General features: G+C 37.4%; 1 pseudogene; it reads right to left on the bottom strand.

The window, feature by feature from the left end:
* Positions 1–22,817: 22,817 nt before the first annotated feature.
* LOC149248599 (phospholipase A1-Igamma1, chloroplastic pseudogene) overlaps positions 22,818–27,799 on the bottom strand; it is a 38,658-nt pseudogene continuing 33,676 nt past the window's right edge.

Genomic DNA, 27,799 nt, shown 5'->3' on the forward strand with positions numbered 1-27,799 from the left:
CTATTCTTGGGTTAATGAATGATTGATATAATTTGCAAATATACTGTTTATTTACTGCGCGCACCTGTATGAATGGTTTATATTGTTAAGTATACTTAAAGCACTCAAGTAGGCAAAGATAATTAACTAACGTTGGAATACCAGTAAGGTCTTGGGTAATAACGCAAAGTGCGATGTTCAGCCCCTGGGTAGGGCTGCACGAAGGCAGTATATCAGGCTACGAAGTACGGGAAAGTGCACGAAGCAACCTGCGCACAGGGTCAAACCGCGAACCAGTTGAACTCCTCAGACATCTCCAGGGTGTGGAAACCTGGTTCTAGAACCCTCCCATACTACTTTGGATGAGACCTCAATCTGTGCTCCACGGACTGTTGCCAAAAGGGCCAGTAGTACCAAGATTTGTTTGGCTAACTTAACTCTAAACCTGGGTCAGGCCCTAATAAGCCAACAGTATTGATTGTTCTACACCAATCTGTTCCTGTATCATCCACAGGCCTCTGGGATGTGTCGTAGCCTCCTTGGAAAGTTTGTCAGCAGCCTAATTGCGTTCCCTGTAAATGTGTTGACAAGTAATAGAATTAAATTTAGTCTTGAAATCCAAAATTTCATCCAAGATGTTTCTAAGTGAATGGTGGTTATTAATGTTATTGTACCAATTTATGATTATTTTGGAGTCACCAAAGATTTGTAAATTATTGCAAGAGTGTGCTAGTGCAAAATGAAAAAGGTGCCTGAGAGTGATCAGTTCAGCATAATTGTTTATTCCCTCTCCCAAGCCTAGTTGAATTTTGAAATGATGATGTTCAGATAGATGAAGAATAATTCCACCCCCAAATCCCTGAGCTTGAGTGGCATCGTCGAAATATGCCCATGGTATGGTGTGATCAATCACCTCAGTCATGTAGGTGTGGATTGTAGGAGTGTGTGTTTCATCTGGGATCTCATGATAGGTAGCAACAATTTTCACTGCAGCATGTGGCCATCGAGCTTCTGTTTCCTTGAATATAATTTTGTTCCTGGTCAACCAGATTGACCAGCAGGTGAGGAGAGGGAGACAGTGGGTTTTAGGGCTATTGTTCATGGCCATCCAGTTGTCCCAAGCCTCCAGAATTAGTTGCCCCTGCCAACATACAAGTTTGGAGAGTAGGTTTAGTACTTGTAGCCATAACTGTGCACTCATCGGGTAATGGAGAAACATGTGATCATTTGTCTCCTCAGCCTGTTTACATAGTGCACACCAATGTGGACCGCAATGATATCAATGCATAAGGTTTGCTCCAGTTGGGGTTTTGTTACTGAGCACGTTCCACATGAATAATTTCATTCTTGGTGGTGCTTTAAGCTTCCATAACTTGCTCCACCAGTCAAGAAGTGCATGTGGCCTGCGTGTTGTGAGAAGGATGGGATAGCCCATTTTAGGGGAGTATATTCCATGATCCACCAGGGTCCAGATAAGCTCATTAGGGCCTTCTTTGATGCGCACATGGGCTTCTTTCAGGGCGTTAATATACCCCTCCCAAGTCTGTAGCCAGTGTTCGGGGATGCCCAAGTGTGGAGCAGATAACAAAGTTTGTTCAAAGATGGAGTTGTTCTCAAAATCAGAAATCTAAGCAATTACCTTAATATGCCTCTGGTTGAGAAAAAGGATGAGGCCCGGTGGTAATTTATACATATTCCCCCCTCCTGTCCATGGGTCCATGCCTATACGAGCTGATGTGCTATTATTTATTCTCCATGGTAGGCCCTCTCTAATAAGAGGAAAGGTATATAGAATTGCTTTCCAAACCATAGATACCCCTATTCAAGACCAGGAGGGTAAGCGAATCCATTCCATGAGATGATGAGGCCAAATGTATTTGTGATAGGAGACTTCAATCCAGAGGTTTTGCGATGTGAGCAGGATCCATCCCATCTTGGTAGCAAGGGCATGTGCAAAGACTGATAAGTCCTTTAGCCCCCATCCTCCCCACTTCTTTGGGAGGGAAATGTGCTTCCATCCCACCCAAGAAAATGGTTTTCCCTCTTTATATCCGTTCCAAAGGAATCTGCAGCAAATCTTTTGGATTCAAGCAAGTATTCTTTAGGAATCCAAGCCAATGACATCCAATAAACTGGGGTAGCCTCCAAGGTAGATTTGATGAGGACTAATCAGCCAACTCTGGAAAGGAATTTGTGGTTCCAATTTAATAGTCGCTTTTCAATTTTAATAACAAGCCATATCCAATCTGCTATTCTGTAACAATGAGGCTTAATCTAGAACCCTGAGTACTTGAGGCCATCCTCTAGATGATGTCTCTAAAAAGGAAATTTCTGATGAGCGTATCTAGCTTCTGGGTGTGAAGTATTGGAAAGGGTGATGGTAGACTTGGAGTGATTTGCTTCCATGCCAGTAGCCAGGGCAAATAGTGAGAGAATATCATGGAAGGTAGAGGATTCCTGAATGCTTCCATTTAGGAAGATGAGGACATCATCTATGAAAAGTAGATGAGTGAGGTAGCAGATGTCACTCATTTTAAGCCCTTGTAGTCGCCCTTCCCTCTTGATCGATGAAATGTGTCTGCTGAGCCCTTCCATGACAATAAAAAAGAGGAGCGGGGAGAGTGGACAACCTTGCCAAAGACCCCTCTCAGCATGGAAGAAGTGTGATGCAGATCCATTAATGAGAACATTGAAAGATGCCGAAGTGATATAGCACATGATCTAGTTGATGAAGTGGGGGGGAATCTCAGATGGGTGAGGATCATCTTAATGTATAGCTAGTTGACCCGGTTGAAGGCTTTAGCTAGGTCAATTTTGAGAATTACCCCTTTTAGCTTTTTAGTTTTAAGGGAGTGGAGTGCTTCTTGGGCTGTGCTGATTGCTTCATGGATTTGTCTATTCTGGAGGAAAGAAAATTGCTCAGAGGATATATGGCAGGATAGGATGGGCCTATGTCGATTAGCAAGGATCTTGGCAATGATTTTATATAGACAATTACACAAGGAGATACAACGAAAATCATTGAAAGATGTGGGGGAGTCGGATTTAGGGATCAGGGCTATGAAAGTTGTGTTAATGGTCTCATACAAGCACCCAGTAGTCCTACATTCCTCCACCACCTTAAGCAGGTCTTGTCCAATGATCTCATAAAAAGCAAGGTAGAATTCAATTGTCCAGCCGTCTAGCCCTGGACTCTTATATTTTTTGAACCATTTCAGAGTACCTTCTAGTTCCACCTGAGTGACAGTGGATGTGAGCTCCTCAGCCATGTCCATGTCCACAAATCTAGGTAAATGTCCCGCAATTCTAACAATTTCAGCAAGGGAAACACCAGGAGGTGCTTTGAAGAGTTTTCGGAAATGAGAGTTCCCAAGGAGGGATAAATGATTAAAATTTGTTGCCATTCCCTCGTCTTCCATGGGCATATTCTAGATAGTATTGGTGACCTTCCTTCCCTTGGAAAAGTTTTGGAAGAACTTGGTGTTCTCATCTCCTGCTTTTAACTAGACAGCTCGACTACGAAGCCGCCAAGTTTCTTCCCTCTCCTTCTGAATTTTTGATCTCTAATTTTCCAAATTTATAAGTTGTGTCTTTGCCTCTGCAGAAGTGAACCCCTAGCCCTAATCATCCAGAAGTGTGGCCAATGACTGTTCAATATCACCGAGGGTTTGGTCATCCCTCTTAGTTTTATCCTTAGCCCAATTTATGGAGAGTCTCTTGAGTTTAGTAAGATTGGAGCAGAAACCTTCTGCCAGAGTTCTCCCCATGGATGGAGGGTTGGATAACCATAAATTAGAGACCATTTGAATGTAGGATGGGTCCAAAAGCTAGGTGGAGTTGAATTTATACGGTTCCTTTGGTTTCTGAGAGGGGCCAATGATCTCCATAAAAATGGGGGAATGGTCTAATAAACCACCTGAACCAACCCATTGTTTATATAAGGAAAGCTTTTGTATCAGAGAATCTTTCATAAGGAATCGGTCCAATCTCCTGGCCAGAGATGCCTCACCAACTCTCCGGTTTCGCCAGGTGGGGAGAGGTTTTACCATGGGAATATCTATCAGATGGTGTTGTTCGAGTAACATCTCCATAGTCTCCGAGAGTGGATCCACCTGTGCATTTGTCCCCCATGATTCCCCAAATCCTAAGGAGAAGTTCAGGTCACCGCCTATTATGAGATTATCCAAGGTAGTGAGGGATAGGTTGAGGAGGCGGTTCCAGAAGGCCTCTCTATTTTGACAAGGGCCATATACATTGATCAAACGAAGATCCATCCCCAATTCTGATGAAAAAATGTCCATGCCAATAAAACCAGCTCCACCCTAGGAGGCCTTGAGGTTAATAGAACGGGGATTATATCCCAGGGCCAATCATCCAGATCTCCCTATGACATCAAGGGATTGAAAGTTCCATCCAGGCTTCAAGGAACGGAGAATACGGGAGGTAAGTTCACCTCACCCAAAGTTTCTTGAAGGAAAATTATGTCTACAATCTCAGATTCAAAAATTCATCTGAGGGCTAGATTTTTGGGCGAGCTAGCCAGGCCCCTGCAATTAAAGGAGAGCCACTTCATGGGGATGATTTAGGAAGGGTGTTCAAAGCTCTAAGAACCCGATCAAGTGATGATTTTCTGCCCGAAGCCACTTTCGCCCCGACTAATAGGATGGCTTTAGATAGATGAAATTTATGGCCTCTAATGGAATTGTGGGGATGAGATGGGGGAGTCAGACCCAAACGAAAGGATATAGAGCTGACCTCTGAGAGGGGGAGGTAGGGCCTGAGGTTGTAGGGGTGGGGGGGACCATCGTGGGAAGAAGGCATAATAGTGGATGAGGGAGGGGGATTAGGAGGGAAGGATGGGGGAGTGGTCAAGAGGACCGACTAATGTGAGTCGAGTGGATAGGGGATGGAGGAGGGGATGAAATCCTGATCCAATGCAGATGCAGAGTGCATATGCAGTGCAGAACATGCAGGAGAAAAAACAAATACAGAGTCAGGGAGAGGAGGAGTACCCGAGGAGCGAGTAGCCTTAGTAATAGCCCTTGATCAGGTCATCGGTGGGGAGGGAGGATGAGGAGCACTTGTAGTCAGCAGATGATTTGGATACCCCTTCCTATGCATTGATGAGGCAGTCAGAGGAGATGACCCTGGAATGGATGCAGGAGCCTTAACAGTCTCACCTTCAAGTCATTTTGGAGGGTCCGAGTCCCTTCGCACCAATGGGCATTCCTTGAATAAGTGTCCAACTTTGTGGCACCTGCGGCACCTGAAAGGGACTCCTTCATAGTCCAGGATTTGAATCCTGGTGAAATTCTTCCATTGTAGAGTGATTTTCTCCTCTAATCCTTCTCTCGTATCCAAGTGTACTAGTATGCATGCCAGAGACTTGTTCCTGGATTGGATATAGGACCTATCATAGTCCAAATACGTACTCAGTGCATTCCCGATACAGACAAACACATCCTCTGACCAATACTGTAGTGGGAGTCTAGGAAATCTAGCCCATAATGGTCTAGCCCTAATCTGTTCTCTTGCAAGTGCCCAGTTGGTGTATTCCTCTTGCAGGAAATGGAGCGCAAACCAGCCGCAGGGTAGGGTCTTCACTTCTGGAAGATATTTGAATATGTTGCCCCAAATCTCCTTTACCTAAAGGCTAAATTGCACCGCGGAGTAGGCACGGCCCCGAACCCTACCCACCAAAACCTTACCAGTCATATTGACAACCTCGCCCATGTTCAAACCTTCCCTAAATTTGAGGGTGAGGTCCTTTCCCGAGGACTTCACACACTTAATCTTCTGCTTTCCCGATCTCAGTGTGGTCGAGTGGTCTTGCAGAGGGTCTGGAGAGCCCTGATCCTCTTGGTGATTCTGCGCAGGCTATTAGACCTTGATGATGTTGGTCTCAAAACAACCAGATGGGATTTAGGAGGAATATGTCGTTACAGTGGAGGAGGGGATACTAGGCTCAAATAAGATCTGCTCGGGCACGGTGGCTTGGTCGATCCTAGATGTAGGTGTGAAAGGTGGTGAGTGCAATAGGTCCTCCGAAGTTGAGGGTTCAAAGGGTGGGGATTATGGAGAACAAGAAGCAAGCAGATGGAGGGTCACCGGTGAGAGTGGAGGGCAGTCAAGCTCAGGGGAGTCAATGGAGAGGGCGATGAAGGAGAGGCTAGATGAAGATGGTCCAGGTAGGGTCATGATGGGATGATAGATGGAGCAAAATGGAATAGACGATTCCCGAAGAGCATATATAGTTGGCGTAGGGTTAGGGCTTCAAAATATGGGGATATTGGGTTAGGGTTGGTGGAATAATCCACCTCCTCTAATTCCATATCCTCCATGATCCAGCAGGCCTGGAGATAATTGAAAATGACATTGACAATAGGAGGCACGGAGGGTAGCCAGCAGGTAGTGGAGAATGATAGCACGTCTGTAGGGATCCTACAGTTACAGAGGAGTAGGGGCAGTGGTTATCCGTAACCCTTGTTTGGAGTGGTCACCATCGAGCCCAATGAGTTGACTCTGCCCACCTCGTCCCCCTTCTTACTTGCCCTTTTAGATCATGGTGAAGGCTTGTGATAAAAATATTTGTTACACTATTATAAATGAGGGAGATTTTGTTATCATTCTATCCTCAACGACTTGGAAAGATTTGGGTTCCCCTCAGCTTGTGTTTGTTGCTCTGAATCTTTTGGATTTTAATAAGATAACCAATCAAACTTTAGGGATCCTTCCTAATTTTCTTGTTACCTTTGAAGGAAAAACTGTATATGTTGATGTTATGGTAGTCATGGGCCCCATGGATTTCAATTTACTCCTTCGGTAATATTATGTTTATGCTATGGAATTTTTCATGTCCACACTCATTTGAGTGATGTGTTTCCCACATAAAGGAAAAATTGTGACTATCAACCAACTTTCATTCGCTGGTCCTGACTTGACAACCAATCATTCGAATTTTGTAAATGTTCCAAATATGCAAGTATTATCTCTCCTACCACAGGTTAATTATGTGGCAACATGTCCCATGTCTTCACTTACTAATGAAGAAGAGCCTTTCACTTTTTTCTCAACTTATTTTGACCTAGATCCAATAAATGATATGGTGAATCATTTACTGGGGACATTGGAGTTTGATCTTTCCATTGGATCCCTTGATATGTATCCCTTCCAGAGCATTGTTCTCTCTTCTGATGAAAACATCTTGGAATCCATGGTCTCTTGGGGGCCATGAACAAGATAAATACTTATGAGTAAAGTTAATTTTCTTATGTCAAGCTCGTTAAAAAATGAAACAAGGTATACAGAGCATGGTTTTTTAATTGTGTCAAGCTCGTTAAAAAAATGAAACAGGTCACCATAAGGGTAGTTTCTTCTATGTTTCAAGTTCGCATAAAATGAAATAAACCTTTGAGCATAGTTCTTTTCCTATTTCAATCTCATTAAAAAATGAAACAGATCCTCCTCCAACTCGAGTCTTTGATTAGATCTCGTAAATGTTAAGTCAAGTCTTTAACTTTATCTCATAAATGAACCTTCATTCCATCCACCTATTAGTGACCAGTGGTCTACTTAGGTGAATGAAATGAATATTGGGGGGCATGTTCCTAGAATTAAGTCATTATGTTGGGGACATGCAACTTATCTCAAGCATATTTTTCCTTTTTTTCAAGCTTGTGTAAAATTGAAACTACTCTCAAGCATAGTTTTCTTTTGTTTCAAGTATGTGTAAAATTTAAACCTATTTCGAGTTCATTTCAGTTATTATTTTAAATACTTATTAAACTCATGAAAATACTGAGATTCTTTTGTTATCTTTTCATGCTGATAACACACACATGAAAATGTCGAGTTCTTTCTATCTTTCCCTCCTCGTTAATAAATTAAAAGTTGGTGATACGAGTACACTTTTATCAAATTTGTAGGCTCGTTAAACTGTTATAAAAAATGATTCAACAATTTTTCTCTCATGGTTTCCATTTTTTATTAGCCTATTTCTGCAAGATGAGCCTTGGTTTTCTCATTCCAACGTCACCATATGCTTGGCTGATCATTCGCTTTACTTGTTGTTTTACCCTTTCCTTAACAACCACTATGATGAGTGGTCTTATATTCCTACCTCTTTACCTCCACAAATTTTTAGAAGTTCCATCATAACTGGAACCAGTTGCTACAATTTATACCACTTTTTCCTCTAGGAAGATTCCTTTTTAAGCTATTTTCAGACTCCCAAAACATGAAAATATTGTCAATAAATTCTCTTTTTTAACTCGTTAAAGTAAATGAAAAGAAGTCTACCTAATATAAGTTTAACCCTTTTCTTGACTGGATAGACTATTTATGAAAAAGGAATACTTTAGTTGAGCATGACTAAAAGGTTCTCCTGCATATTTTTTTATGCCTTCTTAGGCCCAAGGGACAAATTTACAAAAAGAAACATCTTGGAGTTTTCTTTTTTTCCTCTTTTTCAAACTCTCTAAACATGAAAAAAAGTTGAGTTATGCCTTCACTACACTGGTAAAACTATTGAACAACATTGGACTCATCAAACATGATGAGACTAAACCAATCTTTCTCAAGGTTCATTAAACTTACTCAGAAGGGTTCATCTAAACAATGAACTTATAGATCGAGCATATGTTATCCTCTTCAATCTTGTAAAAAATAAAGAGGTACTGGCTAGAAATGGTTGGGAAATTGAGAAAAAAGGGCATCAAAACTATTAATGGCAACGATTCACTCTTGAACATGTCTTTCACTTCATCTCCATGACTTCTTTGGGTTGGGGAATCTGCTTGCCTCTCTATTGATCACACCTTAATGAAAGCCTTCATGATGGGTCTTTGAGTTCATGTTGCAAACTCCATAGAAGTTTTGTTGATATGTTCAAGAGAAAGTCCAACGACAGTTGACATATACTACAATAACTGTAAGCCTTACTTCATTTCTTTCGTTCCTAAACTAGATCTATATCATTGTTAGCATTCTGTCTCAAATCTTTGATACCTATTTTGTGTCGCTGATGGGGGATACATAAGGGCTCTCCTGCAACGAGTGACTTCTTGTCACGATCAACACATTATCCAAGAAGTTGACTTAGAAACTCCCTTTAGTGCCTTGGAGCTTGCCTACCTCAATGGCAAGTTTCTTTCTTTTGGCGACATGTTCTCATCATTGGCCTTCGACCGAAATATTCTATGTGGTGTTCAACTTCAACTCATTTATTCACACTGCAGAGATTGTACTGTAGTACCTTGAGAACCATTATCATTATCAATGTTTCCTCTCGCATCCGTCATTGGCCAATAATTAGATGGTTTCTACCATGTTCAACCCCAACACATTTATTCACATGGTTAAACTTGTATTGTCAAGTGACAAGGTAGAAGACCCCACCATCTAGTTTCAAGCATGGCTCCACCATCTTTCATTAGTGGATGTGACTTTGATTATTGTATATGTAAATTGGCTTATATGTTGTGTATGGGTATGCTTACCTCAACAATGATATCATGATGATTAAGTATTGTAAAAGACAATTGATGATCTTGACCAATCTATTCTTGAGCCAAACTTGTCACATGGTAAAGAGCTTAAGTCCTCAACCATTGCTTATGGATTTGTAATTTGGGGGGAATTTGTTACAGGTCATTTTGTGACATCCAATCAATTGGCCTGGGAACCAAATAAATCATCATCCTTTAAAACTTTGCATTCATCCCCTGCAAATCCTAGAGCATCCTCTCTCCAAAAGTTCCAATAATTTTGGGTTAAATAGCTCAAAATCCTAATTTTTATCCCTATCGCATTTTCCCTTCATGCAACCTGCACTGTTGCAAGTTGTACACGGATAAACTACACTAACTAGCTCATGTTGCCTTTGTTGCAAGTGTGATGGCCTCTGCAATTCAGTAAAAAATAAAAATAATTATGAATCTCCTCTTTCCAGAAGGTTTCCGTTTGGTTTTAACTATTTACTGTTAGATCAATATCTCAAACTCCTATAGTTGAGGTCTTATCTCTTATCCCTAGAGCTTATCCTCCCTCATAAGTCCTAGATTGGTAAATCCCAAACCACCCCATTTACCCTATAAATTTACTGTCTCCCGTGGAGACTAGGTTGCCTTTTGGTGACTCTTAGTTATGCCCTCATGCTACTGCATTGTGCTTAGGGATCTATTATCCATTCATGCACTTGAGTTTTGATTGAAGGCTTTATTTGTGGCAAAGGAAGAGCAAGATAGTTGGGAAACATCTACAAGGTCAAGATTTGTAAAGGGTTGCAATTTCTTTTATATTCATTAATACAAAAAGTTCTTTGTTTTCCTATACTTATGTCTCATTAATGCATATGTATTACAGTGCCTTCTTGAATCATTGTTTAGAGATGTTAGTACATGCCATTTGTATGTTGTAGTGTTCTTGCTTGTTTTAGTTATTTTGCAGGTTGTTTTTATAGCATTTAGATTTGGAGCCAAAGCTTACAAGGAAGGAGAAGAGGATGACTTGTGTTGGATTCCAAATAGGTATTTCCTTCATGTTATAATTTCTCTAAGGAAAGCATAAGTTTTTTTGTCTCTGTTGTTTCTAGATCCAACCACTAGATATAAGGAATTTGCTTTTGTCCATAGAAGGAAATTATCTGTCAAACATTGAGTTAAGATGAATTAATGTTGGTTATAATATATGTTATTTATTATAATGATTTCAATTAAGTAGAGTTCTTGAGTATTGATAAGGAGTGTGTGTGGAGTGAAATTAAATTTATTATTAAATAATATATAGTTAATTTAAAGAAAATATGTGAAATTATATTCATTGAAATCAATTTTTAAAAGGAAATATAAAAGAATGATTAATATAAAAATTGTTTTCCTTTTTCAAATTTTATAAATTTAAATGGTTTAATCAAACCATTTAAAATCATTGTTTAATTATATCATGCAATAATAAAATAAAAAGGCCTCAAAAGTAATATTTGTTTTTTTCCTTTGTTTTGAGAGGTATGGTAACTTTATATATATATATATATATATATATATATATATATATATATATATATATATATATATATATATATATATATATATATATATATATATATATGAGATTATTTTTCCTTTATTATCAGTTGAGAAAAGAAATCGATAGTAGAAATTTAAAATTTCCAAAAATTTTGCACAGTACTTATAGCTAATGAAATTTGTCATTTAAACTGAAAAGATAACTAATCAATACATGGTATCAATACAAAGATTATGAATTAAAATATAAACTAGTAAGTTGGTTTTCTTGATCATTTTATGTTGTAGAAGAGCCCACTTGGATCGGTGGTGAGTCAAGGAGAGGGTGAAGGTGATGTTTGCTTTCTTTTAACCAAGTCAAAGACATTCGTGACTAGCCTTTCCATTTTCTCCCACTTTTTCCATGCAAACTAGGATATCATGTTCTATGTCAAATTGTTCAATGAAAACTGTTCCAATAATCATTTTAATGTGCCAATATAAATTGACCAATTGTATGTAGGATGTTTCTTGAGACCTAGTAGAGCTGCCTATTTAGGGAATTATTCCTTCACACACACACACACACCATTTATTTTTCGCTGTAATTATAAACTCCATAGATATATAATATAATAATAAAGGTAACAAAATATTTAAAGAAGAGTTTCTTCTTATTTTAAAGTCAAAGGTTTGTCCATTTACAATTATTTTCAAGTCCTTTCCACCCTCTCCTTATAATTTTTTCAATGCTATAGTTTCACTTAAGTTTTTAATAAAAATTGGTTCTAAGATATTTGCATAAATTCATTTCCTCCAAGCTACTATTGTTATACATGAAATTAATATAAGTGATCGCTTTATAATTATTTCCGTAACCTTTGTTTTAGTACTACTAAATAATCGTATGCACACTAGAGAAAAAATAATTGAAAATTTTTAGTTGCTTATTGAGATCATAGGAGCTTCTCACTATAAGAAAAACATTGTCACTATAAAAAATAAGAATGATGAATATTTCAATTGAAGATTCTAAGAATATCCTACTCCTCTCCTTATCCTTTTTTCAATGTTATAGTTTCACTTAAGCTTATGAAGTAAATTGTTTCTAAAATATTTCCATAAATTCATTTCCCCCAAGTTATTATTGTTAAACATGAAATTAGTATAAGCGATTATTTTGTAACTATTCCCATAACCTTTGTTTTCGCAGTGTTAAATAATCATATCCATACTAGAGAAAAAATTAAGTGAAACTTTTTAGTTGCTTATTGAGATTATAGGAGCTCCTCACTGCCAGAACAAAATTGTCATTATAAAAAAGAAAAATTATGAATAATTTCAACTAAATATGACAAACACATCCTCATTCTTTTAAAAAACCCTCTAACTTATTCAAATATATGTGAAAAATGGTAGATATAGGGGGAACCTTTCTTAACTCATGCATTATAGTTAACTTCTTTCAACCACCCCTCAATGTCTTTTTTATTAAGGAACGAGTAGGTATTTATATATTAACAAAAGATGGGGTATGGACCAGAACCCTTACACAGAGATTCAGATACAAAATTGGATATATCATTTATCCATTCAAAATGGCTAACAATTGTAGAGTTGCAAATCCTTCTTGTGCTAAAAACATGGAAATTATAAACTTCACAATATTAAGGACCCTAGAATAAAGAAGCATCTACATAATATCATATATAACCAATGTTATGAGGAAATAATCGATACTAATCTAAAAATATTCTTCAACAAGTACCGAGACCAATAGTGTCAGCCCCTCTCGCACGATGATATCTCTTCTTTTCCACAACATCGAAGCCTACTTTGCCCACATTCTTAAGCATGTCACCAACCTTGGTGGACTCCAACGTTGTAACTCGAGCACTTAACGAGTGGACGTCCTCACACAGACCTTCAATACATTCCTCCATATCAAATTGATTCGTAATCAACTTTGATTCCATTAATAATTGAAAGGAACAACTTTTCCATTTGACCATGTCCTCCATGTTTTTAATAGAGGTCAATAGCGCTTAAACTGCTTCCAATAGGCTGTATAAAACAATGTTGGTGGTTATATTCTCTGGATATGCCAAAGAATTAGCCATTTAGGAATAGAAACACAACACCCAACAAACAATATTTCTACTAAAGTTTATCCACACTCCAATGATCACATGAGAAAATGGCACATAATTGACCCGAGGGACTGAATAACTCGATAAATAGACAAAATTAGAGCCATGGAATGAGCCATACTACAACAAGATTTCAAGAGCCATCACAAAATTCTCATCTAGCTATAGAATTGATGGCAAATAATTACCACAAAAAATGTGAATTAAATCCTTCCCACTACTCCAAAAATTGAAATCTGTGGTCGACGAAAACCACATCAGCTCCCACCAGGGGAAAATTAAATAGACAAGACACTCAAGACTATGTAATATGAAAATTTCCACTTGTAGAAATGGATACAACATCGGGACCAAGTTGAAGGAATCTGTGGCTGAAATAGGAGCAGTGATCAAATCTCGAGATGCATGCCTATCTGTAAACGAAACATGTGATAGAAATAGAGGACGAAAGATTGCCACAAAATAAGACAAAGGATTACCCCACTAATGATGGAATTAGTAGAGTTATTTCTTCTTGCGACTCCAAACAACATAGTTACTGATCAAATGAGAATTGTTACCTCAAAACAAGAATTCTAGCAAAACAATACCCAAAAAATCATGAAAAAATAGCCCAAAAACAAAAAGTGTTGTTTTTGCATCACCATTTTTTTTAAAGCAAATTTTCAATCATTTTTAAAAATAATAGTAAAAAACAGTAAAATCCATTTTGTTTGGTGCAAAAAACACCTTGAAATCAAAAAGTGTTGATGTTGGAATACTATTTTTTTTTGAGGTAAATTTTCAACATTTTTTAACAATGGTGTTAAAGATAAAATATCAATTCTCCTAAAAACCTTAAAATTGCACCAATTTTCAAGCATGGAATTAAAGATAAAATATCATTTCTTTGAAAACTACCTAAATTCAAACAATTTTCAGTCATAACATTAAAGATAAAATACTTATAATTGTTTTTGACCATAGCATTAAAGATAAAGTATCGTGACTTAGAAAAACCTTGAAATTTTGACAATTCTTCAACCATAGAATTAAAACCAAATATCACGACTGCAAAAAACCTTAAGTTTTCAATATATTTCAATCATGCCATTATCGAAAAATTATATGACTAAAAAATCTTTAAAAATGAACACCTTAATAAAATAGTCATTATACCAAGAGTAATTTCTTTTTTAAATGCTAAAAGTATAGCTATTTTAAAATCTTAACCTAAGACAACTTGACACATTGCAACAAAATTTTAAAAATCAACCATCAAATTGACATGTGGTGTAGGCAAACTCAACTATGGTAATGAAATCTTAAAAATCAATCATGAAATTGATACACACAGACTTGTCCATTATAACGATAACTTTAAAATCAACTATCAAATTGACACATAATGAGGTTGGGTTGCTAGTTGATTATCCCTTAAAAAAAAAAATAGATAAATAAATAAAAATGTAAAATACAAAACAAACCAAAAATTAAAAGTAAAACAAAAAAACAAAAAGTTTTAAAAAATAACAACTAATAAAAAGAACAATATATTAAAACACAAAAAAATAATTAAAAAGATAAAAAATGACCAAAAAACGATCAAACATAAAAATTAAATATAAAATATCTTTCAGATAAATCATAAAGTAAATTCCACATATATATAACAAACAAACAAAAACATAAAATTTCTAAAAATACAAAATTAACACAAAAGATAAAAAAGGAAAATTTAAAAATTTAATAATAAAAAAAATAAAAATTAAATACAAACTAAAACAAATTAAAAAATATTTAAATCATAAAGTTAAAAATAAATAAATTAAAAATTAAAAAAATAATATTAAAAAACATTAAAGAAAACCATTGGGAAAAAAAATTAAAATAAAAAAAAAATTTTAATTTTATATAAAAAATAAAAAATAGAGACATTATAAAAAATTAAAATTTAAACCTACTATAAAATAAAACAACTAAAAAACATAACTAAAAATTATTTAAAAAATAAATAAAAATTAGTTAAAAAGGATAAAAATTCTTATAAAAAAAACACTTAGAAAAATATGAAAACAAAAATTATAAAAAAAATATAATTTTAAGTAAAAAAAATTTTAAAATGAATTAAAAAAACCAATTAAAAAAAATCAAGCGAATTAGATCATTAAAAAAGAAACAAATAAAAATAATAACTAAAAGCTATTTTTTTAAATAAATAAATAAATTTAAAAAATATATTAAAAACAAATTTAAAAAATAAAAAAAATAAAAATAAACAAAAAGATTAAAAAAAACAAAAATTACAAAGAAAATGAGTTAAGGAATATATATATATATATATATATATATATATATATATATAGATATAGATATAGATATAGATATAGATATAGATATAGATATAGATATAGATATAGATATATAGAATAAACAATTAAAAATTTAAAGAATTTAATAAATTTAAAATTTTAATCTATTTTTTCTTAAATTTAAAAAATTTAATTTAAATTTATTAAAATAAAATAATTTAAAAAAACAAAATTGAAAGCTAAAAATTTAAAAATTAATTTTCCTTTTATTAAAATTTGAAAAGAAAATTGGCCCTTGGCTGCTTGTCTGGCCAAGGGCTGAATCCGATAATCGGCCCTTAGCTAAGTGGGGGCTTGAGGGTTGACTCCCGGATCAACCCTCAGCCAGGCCAGGGACTAGGCAATTTTTTTCTTTTAAATTTTAGTAAAAACATAATAATTTTTAAATTTTTAAATTATCAAGAGGCCACTTGGATCGGTGGTGAGTCAAGGAGAGGGTGAAGGTGATGTTTGTTTGTTTTTAACCAAGTCAAAGCCATTCGTGACTAACCTTTCCATTTTCTCCCACTTTTTCCATGCAAACCAAGATAACATGTTCTATGTCAAATTGTCCAATGAAAACTCTTCCAATAAGCATTGTAATGTGCAAATATAAATTGACCAATTGTATGTAAGAGGTTTATTGAGACCTATTAGAGGTGCCTATTTAGGGAATTATTCCTTCACACACACACACCATTTATTTTTCATTGTAATTATAAACTCCATAGATATATAATATAATAATAAAGGTAACAAAAATTTGAAAGAAGAGTTTCTTCTTATTTTAAAGTCAAAGGTTTGTCCATTTACAATTATTTTCAAGTCCTTTCCACCCTCTCCTTATAATTTTTTCAATGCTATAGTTTCACTTAAGTTTTTAATAAAAATTGGTTCTAAGATATTTGCATAAATTCATTTCCTCCATGCTACTATTGTTATACATGAAATTAATATAAGTGATCATTTTATAATTATTTCCATAACCTTTGTTTTAGTACTGCTAAATAATCATACCCACAGTAGAGAAAAAAAAAATTGAAACTTTTTAGTTGCTTATCGAGATCATAGGAGCTTCTTACTATAAGAAAAACATTGTCACTATAAAATAGAAGGATGATGAATATTTCAATTGAAGATTCTAAGCGCATCCTACTCCTCTCCTTATCCTTTTTTCAATGTTATAGTTTCACTTAATGTTATGAAATAAATTGGTTCTAAAATATTTGCATAAATTCATTTCCCCTATTATTATACATGAAATTAGTATAAGCGATTATTTTGTAATTATTTCCATAACCTTTGTTTTAGAAGTGTTAAATAAACATATCCATACTAGAGAGAAAAAAATGATTGAAACGTTTTAGTTGCTTATTGAGATTATAGGAGCTCCTCACTGTAAGAACAAAATTGCCATTATAAAAGAGAAAAAATATGAATATTTCAACTAAATATGATAGACACATCCTACTTCTTTTAAACAACCCTCTAACTTGTTCATATATATGTGAAACATGGTATGTATAGGAGGAACATTTCTTAACTCATGCATTATAGTCAACTTCTTTCAACCACCCCTCAATGTATTATTTTTTAGGAACGAGTAGGTATTTATATATTAAAAAAAGTTGGGGTATGGGACATAACCCTTACATAGAGATCAGATGCAAAAGTGGAGATATAATCTATCCATTCAAAATGGTTGACAACTCTATAGCTATAAATCATTCTTGTGCCAACAACATGGAAACTATAAACTCCACATAAGGGCCCTAGAATAAAGCATCATTTACATAATATCATAGATAACCAGTGTTATGAGGCAACAATAGATATTAATCTGAAAACATTATTCAACAAGTACCGAGACCAATAGTGTCAGCCCCCCTTGAACGATGAGATCTCTTCTTTTGCACAATGTCAAAGCCTAATCTGCCCACGTTATAAAGCATGTCTTCGACGTTGGTGGGCCCCAACATTGTAACTTGAGTGCTTAATGAGTGGACCTCCTCACAAAGAACTTCAATCAATTCCTCCATATGATATTGATGCCTAATCAACTTTGCTTCCATGAATAATTGAAAGGAACACCTTTGCCTTTTGACCATGTCGTCCAATTTTTTAATAGAGGCCAAGAGCGCTTAAGCTGATTCCAACACCTTGTATAAAACAATGATGGTGGTGATATTCTCTTGAGATGCCAAAGGATTAACCATCTAGAAATAGAGACACAACACGCAATAAACAATCTTTCTATTAAAATTTCTCCACACTCCAATGATCACATCAGAAAATGACACATAATTGATCTAAGGGATTGAATAACTTTATAAATAGACAAAATTAGAGCCATATTACAAGCCATAGTGAAAGAAGATTTTAGGATCCATGAAAAAATTCTCAACTGGCTAGAGAATTGATGGTAAATAATTACCATAAAAAATCCAAATTAAATCCTTCCCACTACTCCAAAAACTGAAATTTGCGGTCAACGAAAACCACTTTAGCTCCCACCAGGTGAAAATTAAATAAACACGACACTCAAGACTAGGGATTAATGAAGAATTCCACTTGTATAAATTGATATAACATTGATACCAAGTCGAACGAATTTGTGGTTGAACAAGGAGTACCCATCAGATCCTGAGATCCATGCCTATCTGAAAACAAGCCATGTGATAGAAATAGAGGATAGGAGATGGCCACAAAACAAGATGGAGGATTGCCTCACTAATGACAAAATTAATAAAGGAATAATTTATTCTTGGGACTCCAAACATGGATAAGGAGATGATAAGGATAAGGATTGCCTCCAAAAAACCTTGATTACACCATAACAGTCCAAACATAACTAAGGTATGGGAATATTAACAAAACTATGATCCAAAGCCAACCTTGACCCAGAGTTGATCCTTTATTAGCAAGGGCATTTGACACTATATTCAATTTCCTGTACACATGGAAGGGATCCAACTAATCAAACTAAGAGGCAGAAACAATAGTCCTATGGATCAAGTGTGATAGCCCCACCCAAGGTTCTCGTATTAATTATGTAATAGATGTAATGTAAATTTCATGCAAGGTTGAAATTCAAGAAAGAGCGGACTAAGTCAAGGGACACGGATTCCAGAGCTGGGATGGATGATTGTTGCTTGAGATGTTGTGGTTTCTTGTGCCAAGGAGAAACTTGGATTTCCAAGGCATCCATTGATGGTTAGCTAGTGCAAGGATTTAATGAACTACCTCCTGAAATTAAACGGGTTAAGGGAAATTTACTCAGGCCCATGCTTGCTTAAGAAAACAGTACAAGCAAGGAGGGAAATGACTTATGAAGGAGATGTAAAACTACAAACAAGAAGGATGCAACAATAAATAAGGTGGATAGAAATGTTGACTAGGGGCATTGGAAAAGAAAAATAAAAAGGAGAGGACACACGGGAGGAGGATACGAGAAGGGGAAGCCTTCAAACAACAATCGGAAGGCATTTAAGCAAGTGTAACAAGGAACAAAGGCCCATTTGATTTCTTGGAAGAGGAGAAAAAAGACCTTTTCTTAGAAGGAGACTAAGAAGATCACTGGGAACCAAGCCTTCAACAAAAAATTGCAACATAAAGTCTGAAGAGAAGAGAAGAGAAGGGAAGAGAAGGGGATCGGTTCTTTGTCCCTGGAGGCTGTGGGTTGAGTGCTAGTCTTTGGAGCCCTAGAACAGCTTGGGGTCCCTAGAGGGTGTGGGTTGAGATAGGATCCTCGGAACCCTATGACAAATTGGGTCCCTAGAGGTTGTGGGTTGAGAAAAGAGGTCTCTAAAGCCCTATAACAGCTTGGGTCCCTAGAGGTTATGGGTGGGGTGAAATCTATGGGGCCCTATAATAGCTTGGGTCCCCTATAGGCTATGGGTTAAAATAACCACTCTAGACCCTTGTAATAGCTTGGAAGGAGACCATCCTAAAGTTGAAATAAGCATAGGATTGATCACAGTCTTTGGTTACTGCTCTGATTGGTACAGTGGATTTTGGACTCCCTAAGAGGGGGTGAATCATTGTACATGCACTTGGGGGTGAGGTTGGGACGTCTGGACTCCCTATGCAGGAAAGAAAGAAGTAAACAACTATTGGGCTTGAGGTAAGAGGTCCTTTGGAGTACTTGACTTATCTGACAACTTGTGTGTGGTCCCGAAAGTAAGAATTTCCCCCTTAGACTCTGGAATCTTACTCGGGGATGGCATCTGCAAGTAACAGTGGTTGCAACTGTCTATGGTTGGGTGGAGAGTCATTGTCCCAAACTGAGTTTCCCTGTAGACTTAAATATACATATTTGTAAATGTTGCTTGCATTTAAATAGGTTATGTTGTATTGTTGTTTATAATGGTTCTAGAAAACAAGGACTTCTATTGTGTTGTTTATGTGTATACATATGGTGCAACTTGGAGAGGGTATTCTCCTTATATGTATGTTGAATATATGTGTGTGTATGTATGTATGCTAGTGCTTGAACTTGAAAGAAAATGTGTTCAATAGCCTAAGTGATGGCAACCATAGAGTATCTGATGTTAAGACATGAAATGAACCTCATAACAGTAATGCCTAATCTATGGGGCCGAGGTTGACCCTTACTCTGAATAAAACACTTGTCTGTGCTTCGAATGACATAGTAATGGAAGAGAAATAAATTCATGATATGTTTAACCGTGCTTAGAAAATAATACAATAGTGAAATTGAGTGATCTTAATGATACATTTGAGGCCATAATCAAGCTTGAATTAAACTATTAAATGTAGCAGTTTCTGAGACCCTTTTATTAATGTACAACTTACATAAAAGACCCTATGTTGGTGAGAGTCGGTGATTGTATACATTTGAGGAAATTTCTTACAAGTTGTTGTGTTGATAGGCAAGCAGTGTATGAATGATAGGGGAAGTTCCCTAAGGCTAGTCAAGCTTTGCAACTTTACTTAAATCTCCTACAACCATACTCAAATGGCCTCTAACCTTGCATTTGCAACAACCTCCATTATCACCACAAAGACTTTGGAATTAAGGGTTACAGGGCCTTGCAAATAGCCAAATGCCCTGGAAACCTTTGAGCAATGCTAAGGAGTAGCCTGTAGGGCCAACATGTATTTTGGAATTAGCGACGTGTGGTAGGTGAAGCGGAAACTTCTTGGAATATTGCTCCAAGCCCATGGTAGGTAATGGACACATGATCACCTACATCACCATGCGAAGAATTCCCTACCCTCGTGTGGTAGGTGAAGCGGAAACTTCTTGGAATATTGCTCCAAGCCCATGGTAGGTAATGGACACATGATCACCTACATCACCATGCGAGGAATTCCCTACCCGAGGGTAGGGAAGACCCACGGGCTAGAAATATCTTAGTGCATCTAACACCCAACCTCAAGAGGGTAAACACCATGAAGTGCATTAGTTCGTTGTTAGCAGAGCATCGAAGTTTCGAAAAATAATATCTGAAGGTCTACCCAACCTCTGAGGAAGAGTCACAACCAGGTAGATTAATTGGAGAAGGCTTATACAGTGATAGAGTTTTTCTGTGGAGTGATCACTTAGATCCTTCTTTGATTTGTTACATAACGCAGGACCGAGGTCCTCTAGCCGAGCCATGGCTAAGATCGAAATGAGACTGATTGTAGTGTGAAGGGATCGAGTCTTGTGCTTAAGAGGGAGGATCAAGAAACATGATCCCTTCGTTGTTATGCACCCTAAATTTGGAGACACCTCATTGACGCGCCATATTTTTCCCTCGAAGGTGATTGGATGAAGAAGTGAGGACGTGGCCAAAAGAAAACCTGAAAGGGTGTGTTGTTTGATAATATGAAAAATCAGGATGATGTCAATAGGATCTGTTGCCTGACATGCCATCCTGGACTTCCTGTGATTGGTCGAAAGACAATCCAACGTGGTCTGGAGGTGGGACCCTCGAGGTTCATTCCTGGAACTTTTCTAAAAGCACAAGCTAAGGAGTGTTGGGATAGAGACGCAGGGATGACGCGACACATGACATGTACCTGATAGTGTTGTTATTAGTGGATGGGTTGGCCCATAACCCACGTAAGCCCATACGCATAGCCCATAAAAATGAGAAGAGGACGCAATGGAAAATGTCGGGCAAGGATTGGCAGGATGATGTCAGAGGTGTACGTGGCAGGGTTTGTTTCAGGGTTGTAACACCATTGGTCAAGGACTAGCTTGTATACCACGTCAATCTGCTAAGGTTCACCCAGAGGATTGTTAGTACGAAAGATTTGAAGGCATTGGGTAAGACCCAGCGGGATGACAAAAGCGGTTGCATGGTAGGACCCACCTTAATGTTGTGATGCTATTGGTTAGGATTTGTCCCACATGTTGAGTCATCCTGATGGGTTTATTCCAGAATAACAAAGAGAGAAGTCATTCGCAACCGCTTGTAAGGTAAGCTAGTAGGATGATGTAGGTTATGCCATGCAACAATACACTCGTGGAATTGGCTGCAGTGGTAGACATGAGTGGAAGACAAGCCAATGGGAAGGGAAGTCATATGGCCCCACCTTCCATGAAAGCCTGGTGGAAGAGTCCCGACAGTTGGTAAGTGGTGCTCTTTAGAGTGTGCTCGGAGGGACTTAATGGGATGATGTGGGCTAACCATGTAGGCCATCCATGCAAGCACAACAATGATACTCTTGGACGAAATCGATCCCACAGCTAGATCAACTCGAATCTGTCGCAAGGAGAAATAAAGTGTTGTTGTGAGCGACATTGTTAGGATGTCGTGGACCAGCGGTGGTGGAAGAAAAGAACGGACAAACATTAGTCCAATGAGGAGATGGAACGGGGCCTGCTATCTAGGTAAGCCCGAAACATAGAGGGTGACGAGGAACCTAACACGTAGTTTTGGAAACTGCCGAGAAGGAAATGTTGGGACAAGGAGGACAATTGTGTTGGCAAATGATACCAATCAAAGTGCAGGGGGGTAGATCCCACAGGATACATAGCATTTCACTCATATCAGTTTTCAGCACCATGAATTGTGTAAGAACAAATTAGAATGGACAAAGGCACAGCAAAGCTCTTTAAACAAAAGGATCACCAATTCTCGGAACAATCTAATAAAGTCAGTTTTTCTTCAAAGCAATTTACATGTTTTTATTTGACTCTGGATTATCAGTAGGAACTTTGTGACTGGTTTTTATATGTTCAACAGAACTGACAAATTATATATCTCCCATACACACAACTATGATTCCTTACAGGACCCTTCATAGAACATTATTATTTTGACATTTCTCAGCTGGTACTATGGACATATATAAAACATAAACAGATCCTTAAAAAGCAATGATCATCCTTTTAGATTACCTTACACTAAACACAGAGACTGTTGCACTAGTACGTGGTTAGGAGATGGGATATCCTCGGGATCTCGTTCAGGCTGCACCCATTTTCCATACGAGTTGCGGACGAGTCCCTTGTTCTCCAATTGGTACCACTTTCCCGGCACCATTTGCTTCGGCCTCAGCATGTCGGAGGCCTTGTTCACCAACGCCACGTCTCGTTTGGCATCCCCTCGGAATGGGGCGCACGAGCTGTCGAACCCATCCAACAAATGAAGATATCCCTCCAAGTTGTGATACTCTGTAGGGTCGAGATTTTGTTTCAGAAAACGCGAACGTCGATGATCCAACTTGAGTTCCACTCCAACGTGACCGTATGTCCACGGGAAACGGTCAAGCAACGGCTTCATCAGTCGCTCGAATTTTTCCATCCCTTCGTTGAAGATGATCCTGGGCATCTTGGGGACCATGTCCTGTTTTCGCACCACGCGCAGAACCTTCACCCCCATCGCCTCCAATCTGTCTTTGAAAGCCCAGTTGCCCACTCTCGGAGCTCCGAAAGAGAACATAGTCACAAGGACGTTCCTGTTGGGATCAACTTTGTGCGAATTGAAGCCCTTAGCTGCGTCCTCGTAAGCATTGAGCAGAGCGAGGGCACCACCGAGGCTGTGGCTGGTCATCGTGATACTCACGTCTTCTCCTTTCTGAGTATACACATCCACCAGGCGGTCGAGCTCCTTCATTGCCTGCTCGGACGCGCTGAGATTGTTGTATCTCGTGTTGTGGTCCTTTGAGGTATATATGCTCAGAAACCCTCGCTCCACCTTCACTGATGAATTCTCGTGCAAGCTCCCCACCTCTCCCAGGGGATGGAGAATATCCTGAAAATCCTCCATCCACTCAAGCTGCGTCACAGTCCCCCTCCAGACCACCATGATGTCTCGCCTCGCCACGCGCCTCACCTCCTCGTGTGCTCACCACAACGTATCCAATCCAGTTGGAGTCCCTGCTCCATGTATTGTCGTCCATGGAAGATGGGCAGCCGAACCATTAGGGAGGTGAATGTCCGACATGGAAAAGAGATACTTGGTGACGTTGTAACCTGTGTTGTGTAGCCCCACCTTGTGGAACATCTTGTCTGGCCTGTATCGGCAACTTCCGTAGTATTTAGAATGGGGCTCAAAGTCGAATGCGTCGTAGGTGGCCTGCGCAAACTCGCCATATCTCACGATTTCTTGTCTCAGATTCGGATGCAATCGATCACCCACAAGCCCTGCCCAATTTTCTGATCCCTGATACTGTCGCCAGTTCTCCTGGCCGAGGGATTCTTTGGGCGAGAGCGGGAGAATTTCCTGCACGGGATCAAGGGTCCCAAAATTTTCGTGGTCGTCGGGGATGATCGACCGGGCAATCGGCCTGTCGACGACCTTGATATCGAGAGACAAATCAGGTGACTGGGCGGTCTTACGAACACCAGAGTTGTGCACATTCTGTTGGGGTTTCTCCACTGCCCGTACGAGAACAGGAGACCACTGCTTCTGTTTTACGAATGAAAGTAGATCGGAGGGTTCACATAGATTTACATATGGCGTGCAGACGAGAGCCTTCGGCAGTGTCGGTTTCATAGTGAAGAGAATGCAGTCACCAGAAGTAGCAGCCAGAATATGGCTGGGATTTGTTGCACGAAACTGCGGAGCGTGAGATAAAGAGACGTGGGCCGATTGAATCATGGTGAGAGCGTATGGAGAGAGGGGTTTTGATTGTGTGGAGTTGAAGAGAGAATGCAATGTGAGAGAACGAGCACGGCCTCCAATTGAAGGCGGAAGCAGCCGTTTTAAAGGAAAAATGAAATTCGCGGAAGAGGCTGTTTCATAAATTGCTACGTAATCTTCAGGTTTCCAGGTAGATGACTACTATGTAGGGCTAGCTTTCCCGGTAGTATCGATGAAACTACTTATAAATCGATTCCAAATACCAATTTATATTATAAATTTTAAAAATATTTTAACCTGAGTTAATAAATTCTTAAATTCTGCAATGCAATCCCATTAAAATCAGCTACCATATATTAACATGAATTACCATTCAAACTCTTAAAATCTGCAATCCAATTTAAATCAGCTACCGATTAAAACATCAGTTACCATATTTAAGGGGAATGAGTTATACATATTCAGTGGTGGGTTTCCAGGTGAAGACACGAATTTAGGTTCAAGCTCCATAAAAGTCGTTTCGTGCGCTTCTTGACCATTTTGAAGTTGTGACCCCTCAGTGTACGGAGTCATCGGTCGAATGCTTCAAAGAAAAAGACATCTTCTCTTAAAATTCTTAAAATCTTCCATGCAATCCTATTAAAATCAGCTACCATATATTAACATGAATTACCATTCAAATTCTTAAAATCTGCATTCCAATAAAAACATGAGTTACCATACTGAATGGTAGTGACTTACAGATATTTAGTGGTGGGTTTCCATGTGAACACACGAATTCGTTCCGTGCGCTTCTTGACCATTTTGAAGTTGTGACCCCTCAGTGTACGCAGTCATCAGTCCAATGCTTCAAAGAAAAAGACATCTTCTCTTAAAATTCTTAAAATCTTCCATGCAATCCTATTAAAATCAGCTACCATATATTAACATGAATTACCATTCAAATTCTTAAAATCTGCATTCCAATAAAAACATGAGTTACCATACTGAATGGTAGTGACTTACAGATATTTAGTGGTGGGTTTCCATGTGAACACATGAATTTGTTCCGTGCGCTTCTTGACCATTTTGAAGTTGTGACCCCTCTGTGTACGCAGTCATCAATCCAATGCTTCAAAGAAAAAGACATCTTCTCTTAAAATTCTTAAAATCTTCCATGCAATCCTATTAAAATCAGCTACCATATATTAACATGAATTAGCATTCAAATTCTTAAAATCTGCAGTCCAATAAAAACATGAGTTACCATACTGAATGGCAGTGACTTACAGATATTTAGTGGTGGGTTTCCATGTGAACACACGAATTCGTTCCGTGCGCTTCTGGACCATTTTGAAGTTGTGACCCCTCAGTGTACGCAGTCATTGGTCCAATGCTTCAAAGAAAAAGACATCATCTCTTAAAATTCTTAAAATCTTCCATGCAATCCTATTAAAATCAGCTACCATATATTAACATGAATTACCATTCAAATTCTTAAAATCTGCATCCCAATAAAAACATGAGTTACCATACTGAATGGTAGTGACTTACAGATATTTAGTGGTGGGTTTCCATGTGAACACATGAATTCGTTCCATGCGCTTCTTGACCATTTTGAAATTGTGACCCCTCAGTGTACGCAGTCATCGGTCGAATCAGATTTCAGTCAAATTCTTTGGTCCAAATTTTTAACACCGCGCATTATCATTGACTTCCAGTCAACCATAATCAGATTTCCATGGAAATTGCAGTACATATCCACACTACGATTCCATCGTCCTATTTTTCTACACCGCCCTTTATCATTGACTTCTATAACGCTTTTCCCAGTCTCTTACTTTTGCTCTCTAAAATGTTATTTTCATATTAATTTTTATTATAATAGTTTAACAACAAAATCACATTAGTAAATGTAGTTGATATAAAATTTATATCAATCAACCACATTAATAAATGTGGTTGATATATAGGAATAGTAATTATTTAATATTAAATAATATTAGCAATTCCCTGTAAAGGTGCAAAGGTAAAAAAAAAAATGAAGATTTGGGAAGATCATTTAAAATCTTTTATTTTTAATACATTAAATATTATATAAATATCGTTTTGGAGCTAGTGACTCATTCCCCAAGCCACAAAATGGGTCCTCGTGCTAGATTCCATCAATCAGGAATGAGGCTAATGTTCTTGCTAAAAAAACACAAAATCTGTTGGATTACTAAGAGCAACCTTCTACTTCATTGATTGCTTACTCGTAGAAGGGAATTTTCTATTGCGGCATTTGGTTGGAGTAAGATGGTTGATGAAAAAGCATGTAGGTGAATAACTAAATGACCACAAAGTTTATACAATTCCTTATTTAATTCTTTGGGTTTTGAGGAAATTGTAATGAATGAGTTTTGGGAGACCACAAAGATGTGTCGTTATATTGAAAACTATTAAAAATTTAGTGACATTAATGTTGTTGACAATGCTTCAACATCCATCAGTTTGACACAATCATTAATGTTAAAATGTTTAAGGTTGGACCGAACACAATTAGGAAAGGATATTTTATTTATTCGTGTCCTCTTCAACTCAAGTGTTTTGAGTCCAAGCATGGAAGAGAACTTCAATCTATGCACCTTTCAAATCTGCTAATGCCTAGTTTTTTCCTTCAATCTTGTCCATACTGGCAAATGGCACTTCATCTAGTAAACAATATCAATTTAAAGATTGTTTGGCTTGTCACAGTGGAAAATGGCACTTCATCTAGCAAACAATATCAATTTAAAGATTGTTTGACTTGGTGACAACAGCTGGCATATACTCTATTCTTGTATAATGTATTATCAACCTTGTCCATTATTTCTACTATTCAACAAAGTGAGGTAAACATTTCAAATTGAAGAAGTAGAAGTGTAAATTCATTTAGGTTAGTTAGGTCAGTGAGCAAAAACAGGTAGCATTTCCTACAAATTCAAAAAATTTGACAGCTTTCTCAAAATCAAAGAGTTGGAAAAGTTAATATGTTGTAGTTTTGTTATGGTTCCAAAAAAACCTAACAGTGATATCATGTTGTTTGAAGCCTAAAAGTTCTTAAAAAATATAGATGAAAAACTCCTTTTGATAATATTAAAATTTAAGCCTACTATGTCAAAGGAAATGCCAATCAAGTCCCTTAATAATAAAAATGACTAAAATTTAGTTTTAAATATTAAATATTACTTATAGATATTTACAAATTCCTAATTTTGAAAGGTACCTACCATATATTCTAAAATATTCTAAATGTTAAATATTATATATCAGTATTTAAATATTCCTACCTTTGC

This window comes from Pinus tabuliformis, chromosome 7 (assembly GCF_031772625.1).
Source record: "Pinus tabuliformis cultivar Carrire ecotype Pingquan chromosome 7, CPIR1, whole genome shotgun sequence".
NCBI classification, from domain to species: domain Eukaryota; kingdom Viridiplantae; phylum Streptophyta; class Pinopsida; order Pinales; family Pinaceae; genus Pinus; species Pinus tabuliformis.